The following is a 16,214-nucleotide window of genomic DNA, read 5'->3' as shown; positions in this document are numbered from 1 at the left end:
ATAAATTAGTGAGAGGTGTAGCTATTAGGGCATAATTTTTGAAAAAAATTCTAAACCATCCAAACAACCCTTTAAAACTTCTCACTTCCTTAACTGTCCTTGGTGGTTGACACTCTTGAATATCTCTAACTTTGGGTGAGTCTATAGAGATTCCTTCAGCACATACTATGAATCTAAGATATTCCATTTGTCTTTTGAAAAAGGCACACTTCTTTTTCTTTGCATAGAGCTTCTGTGTCCTCATTGTGTCCAACTCAATGTGCAATTGCAACTCATGGTCTTCGTCTCTCTTGGAGTATGTTAGGATGTCATCAAAGAACATTAGGACAAACTCATCAAGATAAGGTCCAAAAATGTCATACATTAATCTGTTACATGTAGCAGGGGCATTAATTAGACGAGACCAAAAGAAATTACAAGAGATTCAAAATGACCGTATGTGGTATTGAAGGCAGTTTTGGGGATATCTTCTTCCTTGATCCTTATTTGGTAATAACTATATCCAAGATCAATCTTGGAAAAGCTTTTTTCCCCTTGCAACGTATCAAGTAGCTTGGGATTGGATACTTATTCTTGATTGTAACTAGTTTAGTCCTTGGTAATCAATGCAAAGGTGGAGAGTTCCATCCTTTTTCTTTTAAAATAGTACTAGGGCTCTCCATGAAAAAGTATTGGGTCTAATGTATCCTTGATCCAGTAACTGCTTGAGTTTCTCTTTCAGCTCAATTGCTTCAGGGATAGATATTTTTTACAGAATCTTAGTGATTGGAGTGGCTCCTAGTTCAAGTCTGATCTCGTGATCGACTTCTCTTCAAGGAGGTAATTCAGTCAACTCTTCTAGGAAGATGTCATCATATTCCTTCAACAAATATGGCTCTCCCTCGTCTTGATTATTTTTCTCAATCTTATTTAATTTTATGAGATACACAGGTAATCCTTTTCTTAACCCTTTTATTATGTGAGATGATTTGGCTAGTTGAACCTTGGTTTTTCCTACCTGACCTTGGGTCATCACTTTTCCCCCCTTTAGGTTTTGAAAAGTCACATGGCCTTTTCTACCCTAAATATATGCGTCATTGGGGATTAGTGAGTCTATACCCAATAGACACTTGTAGACCCCTAAATTCATGATCCTAAATCCTATTTCATGGCGATTTCTTCCTAAGCTAAATGACATGGAAAGTTCCAAAAGCAACCTAAATGTAGGTATTGTGTCTATACCTAATTTCTTGGCACACTTTGGTGACGTGAATGAGTGTGTGCTTCCATAATCAACTAGGTTGTAACCTATATATTGTCCACGACAACAAATTTGGTCAAGCTTTGGCCACTGCCTTTTAAAGTGGCTTGGCTCATTACAGTGAAAACACCTAAGTACTCCTAAATTAATTCCTGTAGGTATGAATTTTTTGACTGCATTTGTTTTGGCCCTTTTTCTTTGACCAGATGGGTGAGTGAGAAGCTCTCACACTTTTCTATGTTCTCCCAAACTCTTAAGAGAGTGGCATCGAAATTCTTTTGGAAATGCCCATAATATAGAAAGTTAAAAACACTAGTCTTTCTTATTTTCTTTTTCTTTTTTTCTTCTTCTTTTGCACTATAACAATTTGGCTTTGGAATGCTTTTCTCGCATGCTAATTCCCATGAGTACATGCCAATGCAACAAGTGCTAAGATTTAGAGCACTAGGCTCCATCACTCTCAACAATGATCTCTTTTTTCTTTTCAATCCTCTGTTTGATGAAGACTCGGGGATGTTACTATATGTATATCCCCTACATCACGTGCGTTCAAGACCTATTTATAAATATCCTTATTTGTGAATTTTTTTGACTAAAACATAACCCTTTTCTATTCAATATGTAAATAATCCCTTTATATTATACCCTTTTGTATGTAAAAAATGTATAAAATTGTATTTCAAAAATACATTATTTTGAACCCATGTGATGTACACATATATTCATAAGTAACTTACCCAAGGATGAAGAAGCATGCCCATTAAACCCCCAACTTGAATGAACCGGTCTTTCAGCTTCTATGGAAGCAAGCTCTCAACTTGTCTAAAGTAGACCCTTTAAGAAGAGGGTCTAAATAGCCCCCTTAAGCATACTTCTTGATCAAGCTAACCCTTAGCTTTGGGCAATGGGATCCACCCAATTCAAAATAGATGAGATAATTGGACAAATGAAGAAGATATATCCTAATACCTCTCTTAAATGGAACCCTTTTAATTTCTTTAAAATTCAACAGTCCTTTGCAAGCCTTCAATGTCCAAGCTTTGAGCTTCTTAAGAAGAAAGCCGTCAAAGTCTGGAAATCCTTCAAACTTACTCAGTAGTGGATGCCTCTCTACCTCATAGCTTCAAGAAAAGAGGCTTTGACTCCATGTTACAGACATGGTTGATCAAGAAGATAAGAGCAACTATGGGGGAAAGAAGAAGAACAAGTGGGGAAGCATGATGACACCAAATAGAATTGATTGATTTGATAGTGAAGCAAGTATTTTATTTTATATTCTTTCAACTATGCTACTCTTCCCTTTCTTTGCCTATGGCATTCAACACTTTGACATGCATTGCATGTGCCTTTAACACTGACTCTAGCACCATACTTTCCAATGTGTACTTGATAATGCAAGAGTGAGTTATTTCTTATGTTCCAAGTCATAGCCCCACTCCCCAAAAAAGAATGCATAGCCATTGGTAGACTTCCTATTAGACACACTAATCAATATATATCAGTATAACCAAATAACTACACCACCAAGTTGGCTTCATGAAAGATATCATAATCGGATGTAGCCTTAAGTAGCACAAGGTACATCTCACACTATCCAGATGAGACTTATGAGGCACCTGCATCAATGTAACGTGTCCACTAGGATCATCCAGGACACGTCTTAGCAGTCCATCGGAAAGGATGTCTAGAAAACTCCGCCCGGCACTCCCATGGAATGTTACGGGTTTTGCAATCTAGGTCTTTCCGTGTCTGCCCCGTAGCGGAAGTATCCTGGCCGTTCCCACTTAGGATCGACCTGAGTTTGGGTTTTCTTGTTTGGTCATTAGCTAGCAGCAACTAGCGTCAGACCCGAGCGAACTGCTTTACGCAGAAACGCCAGGTCTGAAGCGGATTCATGCTGCACTTGGTTCAAGGAGAATGGGAAACGAGAGGGATGCAAGGCTCGACCTCTCTGCCATAAGGCATAGTCCCATTCCGTTCCCCTAAAACAGCGTGAATCGGGTAATAGGTAATTCTAAGTCATCGTTCTCGTTATTTGTTCCGGCGATGATGATCATCCCTCTGTTCATTGAAGATTTTTGAGAAAAGTTCCCGGCTAACCGGGACCACCCATCCATAGGACAGACCCATGGTCCATCCTCCGCACTTTCCTCGGTTTGTTTTAGTTATGTAATTAACTACCACATTAATTCGACATATATTAAACATCTTCTTTGATTAACCCTGTTAAGCACTGGTTCCTTCACGTAATCTTATCACAGGACATAAAGAAAACAATGTCAAACAACTTCTTTATTATCATTTTATCCTTTTATCTTTGAAATACAAGGAGTTCCGCCCATAGGCTTGTCTGTAATCCGCCCGAAGGCTATCCAGTAATCCACCAGGGATCACTATTCCAAGCTTCTGCCCGTAGACTAGTATGCGGGCCTCGAGATCCAATCCCGAGTCACGTTAGCCTCTTGTGCAGGACCCGGAAGGCGAGGGATTTACGGCCAAAGCCCCCCCTGGCACCCAAGCGTCCTCCTGCTCCAAGTAGAGCTCAACGGAAAGACCTCTCGTGGCGGGTTCGGTCCACATTCCCGGCGCGGTCAACAACCCCCTTGGTTAGGGTCAGGCAAGCAGTCGGGGGTAACTGAAGCTGCCTCTCCCTTCAGGCCTTCAACCTGAAGCATTTATATATCTTTCATCCTTTAATTCCTTGAACAAACAATGCAAACAGTGCTTTCTAAACTGTTACAGGCACAATCAATTCCAGTGGTCGTTTAGTTGGCAAACTGTTAAGGAGTGACTCCTTCTCTCCGAATGCATCCCGCATTCGATCCGGAATCAATTGCAACTTGGCAAGATTCCTATCGTCCTTGGGTTAGGGTCATACCCAACTTAACCAATACCTTAGGTTTTATTAATAGTAGATTCTGGCGACCATGTCGCTTTAATTTATTGACTAATCATTTGCGCCGAGCAATTACTTAACTTCCCTTAACTTGGCAATTTTTCCCTAATGAGGGCGATGTAACAGGATGACTACCCATCCCTTTTCAAGTTAAACTTGCGCAAGAACCTGCCAACCTCATTCCAAGGAATGGCAAAAACTTTCTTACGATCCAACCACAAGGCTAGGCGACGTTGCAACTAGTTGCACAAGCGTCGCCTCCATTCCAAGAGATCATTTCTCCTAATGAATGGCGTATTCTGGTCACGGAATTAACTTCAGACGAGAAGCAGGATTTAGGGTGTCTTTTTACCCAACCCATCCCTAATTTTACTAAATCGACAACAATTAGTCCTAGGGTTCCAACTCAATTCGAGTTTCATCATTTTGAACGCTTGGTCCTTAAGGTAGGAATCCTAGATTATTGTTTACCTGAGCATCCAATTAACTCAACATTTTGGGAATGTGGTTAGGACTATTGGGCTTGAAGGTTTCGACTTAGCGACAATTGGAAAACTTGGCCGAATCCTTAACTTGCTAATCCCTAGCTAGTGTTTGGGGTATCTATCGTATTGACTGATTCATGCGTATACGAAATCCTTTGTGGCTAGGTGATTTGGATAATTCACTATGCTTGTCTCGCGACAAGGATGAATCCTTCCTAGAGATAATAAACTAGATCTAAAGAAGAAAAATGGCCTCGACTACCACAATACATGTAAACATGCGACTCACTCTATTATTGGTAAGTAAAAAAACACATGATAAGTTGCATACCAACTTTCTTAGGACCTACTAGGCCATACTTCAAATAATCATGTCTACTACCTTGTTATCTACACCTTAGAATCTCAGGCTTTGTTTAAATCCTGCAACCTTTCCTACGGCAACACTTGATGAATGAATTTTTATGCACGATGAAAGTGCAACATGCAACCTTTACATAACTACAACGTAGTTAAATGAGATTATTGTAGAGTTAGTGTTGGTATATCCTTTCTTGCAAGCACATGCCACATGCCAAACCCTAGATTCAATTTTTGATATGCCATCATTACTTTTCGGATAACCTCCTACGGGTGTTAACAACTTTTCCCCATGAACCATTACAATAAAGATTTTTCCTAAATTGCGACATAAGCTTATTCTTTCCATGTCTAGTCAACAATACGCTTAATAACTTCAACCTTATAATGATAGGCGGTAGGTGTTCTAGGCTCGTCACTTTGAAATGCATGATAAGACAACATAATACTAAGGTCGTAAGATAGATAGACAACTCACGTTCATCATATTGAAAATGTTAATAACTCCATTTCATGTCATGAGATAATTCTAGTAATCAATCGAATAGACAAATTTTCCTCAATTTCCTTTTAATTTGGTTTGGTAAATTTGAACATGCATAGGTGCTTTCTATCCCGTGAGAGTTATCATACCTAATGCGTTACTTTTGCGTAGAATCAAAATCATAAAAACCTGGGTCTGTGGGCTCGGGGAGATATCCACTTGAATGCTTGGAGATGAATCTCCCGCAGGCGCGCCTTGCAGCTTCTTGGGAGCCATAGTAGTCATGGTTACGGCCTCCGCAGATTCCCTCTATCCTTTACCCTTGCTTTTCGAGACGACTAGGAGGTCGATACCTTCTCCTCGCTTGGGAATAGGAGTTTCCCTAGCCCGGATTTAAAACCGAGAAGCCGCATAGGATCAAGACCTATGTCTTTAAACCTTAGAAGCTTCTTAAAGAAGCTTCTAAGAAGCTTCTGGGCAGCAGCGACGACGAGAAGGGGGTCCCAATGATTGGGAAGGAGGCCGTGATCAAGGCGAGGGTGGGCGGCGGCCTGGGCCTTTCAGCAAGGCGGCGGAGCTCCTGGACGCGGCAGCGGATGGTGACCACGGCAGCCCTTGGCGGCGTTTGTGAATACGACAGCTCCCTCCTCCTCCAATCCCACCAGCATGGCAGCCTTTCCCTCACACAGCACGGTCGCCCTGCATTCCAAGCTCATAATGGATGTTTTTATAGGCATGGGGGGGAAGAAGGCCTCCACCACGTGGCCCCCTTGCATGGGTTCCCCCCTCCCATGCAAGCCACGACTTTCCCATGTCCCATCCCCCCCACACTCCCTTTTCTCCAGTCGTGCATCGGCTGGAGAAAAAGGGGTAAAAATAAAAAAATTTGCCTTGAATTATTCAAATTGCCCCTCCCAAGAGGGTGTTTTTGTGAGACTTGCTGTTTTGAACTTTCGGTTTTGATTTACCAATGCGGAGGACCCCATTTCTCGCGTGCGGGTCACACATTACACCGCTAATAATTTCAATGCAAGAGATAATCTTCGCACAAGGTTTACGTCGTGTGCGGGACGTCAATATTCACGGGTGGGAATATTACATTCTCTCCCCCTTAGAAGAATCGAGATGTCCTCATCTCGAGATAAACTGGGGATATCAAAGATTGAGAGAGTTTTCATCCATCCAGGTAGCATCCTCTTCGGGATAATCTTTCCACTGGACGAGGCATTCTTTCAAGGTTCTAGATCTCAATTGTCTCTCCCTAACATCTAAAATCTTTTCCGGTCTTAGTTCAAGGACTCCTTGACTAGGCATTACAACTTGTTGGTCATCAAGTACATGATTTGGGTTGGGTACATATTTTTTTAAGAGACTAATATGGAATACATTGTGAACTTTTAGGTTATCCGGAAGTTGCAATTTATAAGCATTGGGTCCCAGGCATTTGAGGATTTTATACGGACCGCAATACCTTGGACTTAGCTTCTTGCATTCTCCTAGAGATAAAGAGCTCCTTTTAGGGTGTACACGAATGAAGACCATGTCTCCTTCTCCGAAGACCCTCTCTTGGCGTTTCAAATCCCCATATGCCTTTTGTCTATCTTTGGCTGCTTGTATGTCTTGTCTTATTGACCTTATTTGGTCATCCATGTCCTCCAACATTTGTCTTGAAGCTTCCACCCTTAGGGTAGGATCAGAAAAGTTTAGGGGACTTCGACAATCATGACCATACAATGCCTGGAAAGGGGTCATTTGAATGCTTTGCTGGTAAGAAGCATTGTAAGCAAATTCTACTAACGACAAGTATTGAATCCATCTCTTCGGCTCTCGACAGCAGTAAGCCCTAAGCATATCCTCAATGATTTGATTTACTCGCTCTGTTTGTCCATCCGTTTGGGGATGGTAGGCAGTGCTAAAACAGAGTTGAGTTCCAATAGCTTCAAAGATAGCTCTCCAGAAGTGTGAAGTGAAGAGAGAGTCTCGATCGCTAACGATCCTTCTAGGTAGCCCATGTAGCTTGAATATCTCTTTGATAAACACTCTTGCAATGTCGGAGGCTTTATAGTTTGTCTTTACTGGAATCAGGTGTGCAACCTTGGTAAGCATGTCAACTACAACCATAATGGAGTTGTATCCTCCTTGGACTTGGGGTAAGCCCACCACAAAATCCATACTGATGAATTCCCATTTCACTTGGGGAATGTCAAGTGGTTGCAATTTCCCTGGCATCATGACATGTTCAGCCTTGATACGTTGGCAAGACAAACATTCAGTGACATATTTGAGAACGTCACCTTTGAGCTTCACCCAGTGGTAGCTCTTCCTAACTGCGTTAAGAGTTTTTGCATAGCCAGGATGTCCTGCGAAAGGGGAATCATGAGCTTCCCATAATATCTTCTGCTTAAGTGACTGGCTTGTTGGTTTACATAGCCTTGTTCTGTAATAGACAAGTCCATTATCAATGGAAAATTCCCGATACTTAGCTTGTGACTTCAGACTCTGCTCCTTGGTAGATATTTCCTTTATCATGGTTTGGTAGGCCAAATCATGGCATGCTTCCTCTCTAGCTAGTTCGAGTATAGGGTTGCTTGGCATAGATACCTTTGTAGCCAGAGACCTGGCTGTTGATGGATTCTGCAAGATTAGGGAATTTAGGAATGCCTTGCGACTAAGTGCATCAGCAACTACATTCTCTTTCCCTGGTCGATACCTGATTTCAAAATCATACTCCTCCAATACTTCAATCCATCGACGTTGCCTCATGTTGAGCTCGTTCTGGGTAAAAATCCATTTGAGACTCTTATGATCGGTTACTAGAGTAAACTTGTTACCCAACAGGTAGTGTCTCCAAAGCTTTAGAGCATGGATGACAGCTAATAACTCCAGATCATGCGTGGCATAATTCTTTTCATGACTCTTCAATTTCCTTGAAGAATATGCTACTGGATGACCTTCCTGCATAAGTACACACCCCAAGGCAAGAATGCTGGCATCAGTTACTACCTCGAACTCCTTATTGAGGTTAGGAAGTTTTAGAATAGGTGCTGATACCAAACATTGCTTCAATTGGTTGAAGCTATTTTGCTCGGGAGTTGACCATGTAATAGAAGTCTGCTTCTTTAGTAAGTCGGTAAGAGGTGCTGCAATCAAAGCGTAGTTTTTGATAAAAACCCTATACCATCCTGTCAAGCCAAGAAAACTACGTATCTCTTTGACGGATACTGGTATTGGCCATTCAAGCACATCTCTAACTTTGGCTGGATCTACTGATATTCCTTCTGATGATACTATGAATCCTAGATATTCAATCTGACGTTTGAAGAATGCACACTTCTTCATTTTTGCATATAGCTTATGAGACCTCATTGTCTCAAGGACAATCCGAAGTTGAGGTTCATGATCTTCTTCCTGTTTAGAATAAACTAAAGTGTCATCGAAGAAGACAAGCACGAAGTCATCAAGATATGGTCTAAAAATATCCTGCATTAATCTATTGAAGGTGGCAGGTGCATTTGTAAGCCCGAATGACATAACCAAGAATTCAAAGTGCCCATATCTTGTATTGAAGGCCGTTTTTGGAATATCTTCATCCTTGATCCTGATTTGATAGTAACCTGACCTGAGATCAATTTTGGAGAAGATCTTTGCACCTTGAAGGCGATCAAGAAGCTCATCTATTCTAGGAATAGGATACTTGTTCTTGACTGTTGATTGATTCAACCCACGGTAATCAATACATAGTCGAAGTGTCCCATCTTTCTTTTTCTGGAATAGAACTGGAGCTCCCCATGGTGAGTTGCTGGGCCGGATGTAACCCTGGTTTAACAGTTGCTTGAGTTGTTCCTTCAACTCAATAGCTTCCGGAATGGACATTCTATAAGGTCTCTTTGCAATTGGCGCAGCTCCAGGTATTAGCCTTATTTCATGATCAACTTCTCTTGGAGGTGGAAGTTCAGTTAATTCCTCAGGGAATACGTCAGCATATTCCTTTAGCCAAGAGGGTCCCTCATGAGACTCTTGCTTTTGATCTAACTTGTTGAGTTTGATCAAGTAAACAGGTAACCCTTTCCTAACCCCTTTTATGATCCGTGATACTTTGGCTAACTGGATTCTTGGCACTCCTGCTTCACCTTGAGTTTTAATTTGGCGAGCATGGCCTGATTGGTAGGTGCAGTACCAGCTGCTTCGAAGTAGTCCTCCATAGATTCAATCCAAATCTCAGCATCCGACTGGACGAATCTGCCTCTCCCGTCAAACTCGGGTGGCTTTATCTGTTTGAGGAGGAACTTCTTCTCCTGGATCACAGTAGTACTTGATGTAGGGGGTGAATTTGGACCCTGTTCCTGGGGTTGTGCCTGGATAAAAAGTTTTCTTAACATTATTGTATGATAATTGACATTAGCTTATCTTTAGTTTAGCTATCTCGTAAATCATGAAGCTACTTAACTTTTTGCAACAACCCTGATGCACAATCGGATATTGATAAAAGAAGTCCTTATTTATATTTACATGGACGTAGCCTCATACAACATCTCATGTGATGATAATCCAATCATTACATTTAGTTTGGGGAGAACAACATTGTATTGGATTTGTCTACAGGAACTGTGTAATAGTAGGGTTTTGGGTCATGAATCTTTAGGAATCGATAACTCATCGGAAGCTCAGGATATCCTTTCCGCTGGAATCCATACTTCCCATGGCGGCCCAATACCTTAATCCTGTCAGCTGGGATTACACGGGTTACTTCCTCATATACATATGAGTTCAATTCAACCCTCCGACCTCGAATATGCAAAGTCGAATTTACGTGAGCTTCCACAAAAATGAACAGCTTCATGACTTTCAAATCTTCCAACCACTTGATCCTCTTTAGGTTGGTTTGTAAATAAGCAAACCGGTGGGCAGCTATGTAGTAGATTCCTGAAGATCCAGTCCATCTTCGTTCCACGTACACAGGCGATGGATTGTAAATGCGGTCTAGGATGTTCATCATCTCAACCCTTTGTCGATAATCCGTGGAATGCATCGCGGTCATAAACATGACTTGGAACACTAAGAACTTGTTCCATGCTTCATAATTCTGCAAGGCAGCATTGAAAGTAAGGAAATGTTTGGGACAGTAGCATTTGCTTTACTTCGTCTTATTAAAATTTCCTAAAAACAAGTCCTTTTGTTGGTTAGCTCTTATACCAACTGTAACGTGTCCACTAGGATCATCCAGGACACGTCTTAGCAGTCCATCGGAAAGGATGTCTAGAAAACTCCGCCCGACACTCCCATGGAATGTTACGGGTTTTGCAATCTAGGTCTTTCCGTGTCTGCCCCGTAGCGGAAGTATCCTGGCCGTTCCCACTTAGGATCGACCTGAGTTTGGGTTTTCTTGTTTGGTCATTAGCTAGCAGCAACTAGCGTCAGACCCGAGCGAACTGCTTTACGCAGAAACACCAGGTCTGAAGCGGATTCACGCTGCACTTGGTTCAAGGAGAATGGGAAACGAGAGGGATGCAAGGCTCGACCTCTCTACCATAAGGCATAGTCCCATTCCGTTCCCCTAAAACAGCGTGAATCGGGTAATAGGTAATTCTAAGTCATCGTTCTCGTTATTTGTTCCGGCGATGATGATCATCCCTCTGTTCGTTGAAGATTTTTGAGAAAAGTTCCCGGCTAACCGGGACCACCCATCCATAGGACAGACCCATGGTCCATCCTCCGCACTTTCCTCGGTTTGTTTTAGTTATGTAATTAACTACCACATTAATTCGACATATATCAAACAGCTTCTTTGATTAACCCTGTTAAGCACTGGTTCCTTCACGTAATCTTATCACAGGACATAAAGAAAACAATGTCAAACAACTTCTTTATTATCATTTTATCCTTTTATCTTTGAAATACAAGGAGTTCCGCCCGTAGGCTTGTCTATAATCCGCTCGAAGGCTATCCAGTAATCCACCAAGGATCACTATTCCAAGCTTCTGCCCGTAGACTAGTATGCGGGCCTCGAGATCCAATCCCGAGTCACGTTAGCCTCTTGTGCAGGACCCGGAAGGCGAGGGATTTACGGCCAAAGCCCCCCCTGGCACCCAAGCGTCCTCATGCTCCAAGTAGAGCTCAACGGAAAGACCTCTCGCGGCGGGTTCGGTCCACGTTCTCGGCGCGGTCAACAACCCCCTTGGTTAGGGTCAGGCAAGCAGTCGGGGGTAACTGAAGCTGCCTCTCCCTTCAGGCCTTCAACCTGAAGCATTTATATATCTTTCATCCTTTAATTCCTTGAACAAACAATGCAAACAGTGCTTTCTAAACTGTTACAGGCACAATCAATTCCAGTGGTCGTTTAGTTGGCAAACTGTTAAGGAGTGACTCCTTCTCTCCGAATGCATCCCGCATTCGATCCGGAATCAATTGCAACTTGGCAAGATTCCTATCGTCCTTGGGTTAGGGTCATACCCAACTTAACCAATACCTTAGGTTTTATTAATAGTAGATTCCGGCGACCATGTCGCTTTAATTTATTGACTAATCATTTGCGCCGAGCAATTACTTAACTTCCCTTAACTTGGCAATTTTTCCCTAATGAGGGCGATGTAACAGGATGACTACCCATCCCTTTTCAAGTTAAACTTGCGCAAGAACCTGCCAACCTCATTCCAAGGAATGGCAAAAACTTTCTTACGATCCAACCACAAGGCTAGGCGACGTTGCAACTAGTTGCACAAGCGTCGCCTCCATTCCAAGAGATCATTTCTCCTAATGAATGGCGTATTCTAGTCAGGAATTAATTTCAGACGAGAAGCAGGATTTAGGGTGTCTTTTTACCCAACCCATCCCTAATTTTACTAAATCGACAACAATTAGTCCTAGGGTTCCAACTCAATTCGAGTTTCATCATTTTGAACGCTTGGTCCTTAAGGTAGGAATCCTAGATTATTGTTTACCTGAGCATCCAATTAACTCAACATTTTGGGAATGTGGTTAGGACTATTGGGCTTGAAGGTTTCGACTTAGCGACAATTGGAAAACTTGGCCGAATCCTTAACTTGCTAATCCCTAGCTAGTGTTTGGGGTATCTATCGTATTGACTGATTCATGCGTATACGAAATCCTTTGTGGCTAGGTGATTTGGATAATTCACTATACTTGTCTCGCGACAAGGATGAATCCTTCCTAGAGATAATAAACTAGATCTAAAGAAGAAAAATGGCCTCGACTACCACAATACATGTAAACATGCGACTCACTCTATTATTGGTAAGTAAAAAAACACATGATAAGTTGGATACCAACTTTCTTAGGACCTACTAGGCCTTACTTCAAATAATCATGTCTACTACCTTGTTATCTACACCTTAGAATCTCAGGCTTTGTTTAAATCCTGCAACCTTTCCTACGGCAACACTTGATGAATGAATTTTTATGCACGATGAAAGTGCAACATGCAACCTTTACATAACTACAACGTAGTTAAATGAGATTATTGTAGAGTTAGTGTTGGTATATCCTTTCTTGCAAGCACATGCCACATGCCAAACCCTAGATTCAATTTTTGATATGCCATCATTACTTTTCGGATAACCTCCTACGGGTGTTAACAACTTTTCCCCATGAACCATTACAATAAAGATTTTTCCTAAATTGCGACATAAGCTTATTCTTTCCATGTCTAGTCAACAATACGCTTAATAACTTCAGCCTTATAATGATAGGCGGTAGGTGTTCTAGGCTCGTCACTTTGAAATGCATGATAAGACAACATAATACTAAGGTCGTAAGATGGATAGACAACTCACGTTCATCATATTGAAAATGTTAATAACTCCATTTCATGTCATGAGATAATTCTAGTAATCAATCGAATAGACAAATTTTCCTCAATTTCCTTTTAATTTGGTTTGGTAAATTTGAACATGCATAGGTGCTTTCTATCCCGTGAAAGTTATCATACCTAATGCGTTACTTTTGCGTAGAATCAAAATCATAAAAACCTGGGTCTGTGGGCTCGGGGAGATATCCACTCTAATGCTTGGAGATGAACCTCCCGCAGGCGCGCCTTGCAGCTTCTTGGGAGCCATAGTAGTCGTGGTTACGGCCTCCGCAGATTCCCTCTATCCTTTACCCTTTCTTTTCGAGACGACTAGGAGGTCGATACCTTCTCCTCGCTTGGGAATAGGAGTTTCCCTAGCCTGGATTTAAAACCGAGAAGCCGCATAGGATCAAGGCCTATGTCTTTAAACCTTAGAAGCTTCTTAAAGAAGCTTCTAAGAAGCTTCTGGGCAGCAGCGACGACGAGAAGGGGGTCCCAATGATTGGGAAGGAGGCCGTGATCAAGGCGAGGGTGGGCGGCGGCCTGGGCCTTTCAGCAAGGCGGCGGAGCTCCTGGACGCGGCAGCGGATGGTGACCACGGCAACCCTTGGCGGCGTTTGTGAATACGGCAGCTCCCTCCTCCTCCAATCCCACCAGCATGGCAGCCTTTCCCTCACATAGCACGGTCGCCCTGCATTCCAAGCTCATAATGGATGTTTTTATAGGCATGGGGGGGAAAGAAGGCCTCCACCACGTGGCCCCCTTGCATGGGTTCCCCCCTCCCATGCAAGCCACGACTTTCCCATGTCCCATCCCCCCCACACTCCCTTTTCTCCAGTCGTGCATCGGCTGGAGAAAAAGGGGTAAAAATAAAAAAATTTGCCTTGAATTATTCAAATTGCCCCTCCCAAGAGGGTGTTTTTGTGAGACTTGCTGTTTTGAACTTTCGATTTTGATTTACCAATGCGGAGGACCCCATTTCTCGCGTGCGGGTCACACATTACACCGCCAATAATTTCAATGCAAGAGATAACCTTCGCACAAGGTTTACGTCGTGTGCGGGATGTCAATATTCACGGGTGGGAATATTACAATCAAATCACTCTTCAAGTCAATTGTGTAGTTATAGTATGGCATGCTGGTAGTGGTGAAGATCAAACTTCCTACCACCTTCCTATACATCATGGGATCCTCCAATATACCTGCATTAACACTTAACTTCAAATATTGATCCAATGTCATTGAGATTGGCTTACCGTCATCCATGCCATACTTTGTCAACATATCCAAAATGTATGGCCTTTGTCAGAGCCATATCTCCTTACTTATTCTTATCACCTTAATGCTAAGAAAGTACTTTAGCTCTCCCAAATCTTTCATGTCAAAATCTACTTGAGAAGATTCTTCATATGGTCCATCTCTTGCACATTATCACCCCCAAAAATCAAATAATCCACATATAAGGTAATCACAACAATGCCCCAATCAATCTGACATCCATAAAGTAAGTGATCTATATGTTTAACATGAGAACCAATAGAGACAAAATACTATGCTATATTGTTATGCCATGCTCTTGGTGCATGTTTTAGTCCATACAATGATTTTTCATAGCCTACACACATAATCGGGTGAACCATGCTCTCATAACTCTATGATTGCTCCATCTACACTTATTTTTGCAACTCACAATGCATGAATGCATTCTTTAGATCCATTTGGTGAAAAATCCAACCTTGTGGTATAACCATGATGACTCTTACAATGGCCATATTTACCATTGGAGAAAATGTATTCTCATAATCAATTCCATAAAGTCTATGCATAACCTTTAATAAATAGTCTCACTTTATACGTTTTAGAATTCCATTTGCATTACATTTTACTTTGTAAACCCACGTGCAGCCTATAACTTTTTTCAGTTAGGAAATGGTACCCATTCCCAAGTTTGATTTATATCCAATGTAGCCATTTCTTAATCCATGGATTTCTCCGAATGCACATGGCCAATAGCTTCCTCAAAAAAAGTGGACTCAATTGACATTATAACCATCATGATATATGAAAAACATAACCATCATATATCAACCTATTTATATAATATATTATTATCATTGACCTACATACTGGTGGAGCACTTTGTGATCCCTTTATATCAGTCTTGGTTTTCTTTACACTAGGTGTAGAAATAACCATGATACCAAATTCCATGTACATAAGCTAGTCTGAGCTATCAAACTCACCATCTACATGTGAATAGCTTGCAGAAACATCTGACACACCAAGTGAATCAACCGCCTTTTCTTCTTCCTCATGTGATGCATTTTTGCACTCATAGGAGTGCTATTTGCACCCAACTTTTCACTCCATGGTCCCTCAATAGACCTATTGGTTAATGACTCTTTTGTCCCACTCAATGTCTGTGAAGACTATGGGCCCACATTTTTTGCAATCACCTTTTCTTTTATATCATCTACAACAATATGTTTTCCAATAGCATATACCAATTGCTCATCTCATCAAACTTAACATCTCTACTCGCCTGTGACTTGTGAGTTACTAGATTGTAATACATGTGATGCTTTTGCTCAAGGAAATAACAAACAAATACATAGTTTTCAACTTTCAGATCCAACATCTTGGTTAGCTCCCTAGGAACATGTACATAGACAATGCATCCAAACACTAACATACTTGTGACAAATACAGCTTCTTGCTACTAAACTTCTCCTCTAGTGTCACATCATGCAATGCAACATTGAGAATCTATTCACCTATAGAGATAACTTTAGCACCACTAATTAATAAGGCATGTTCTTTTTAGCCACCATCAAGGCTTGTACAATTTCTACAATGTGTCCATTCTTCCTTTCAGCAACACCATTGTGTTGCAGAGTGTTCTTGTATATAAATTGCCTCTAAATTTGATGTTGTTTCAAAAAAGT

Source organism: Lygodium microphyllum, chromosome 18 (assembly GCF_053477565.2).
Source record: "Lygodium microphyllum isolate KBCC chromosome 18, Lygodium_microphyllum_v1.1.10, whole genome shotgun sequence".
NCBI lineage: Eukaryota > Viridiplantae > Streptophyta > Polypodiopsida > Schizaeales > Lygodiaceae > Lygodium > Lygodium microphyllum.
This window is presented reverse-complemented; position numbering follows the sequence as displayed.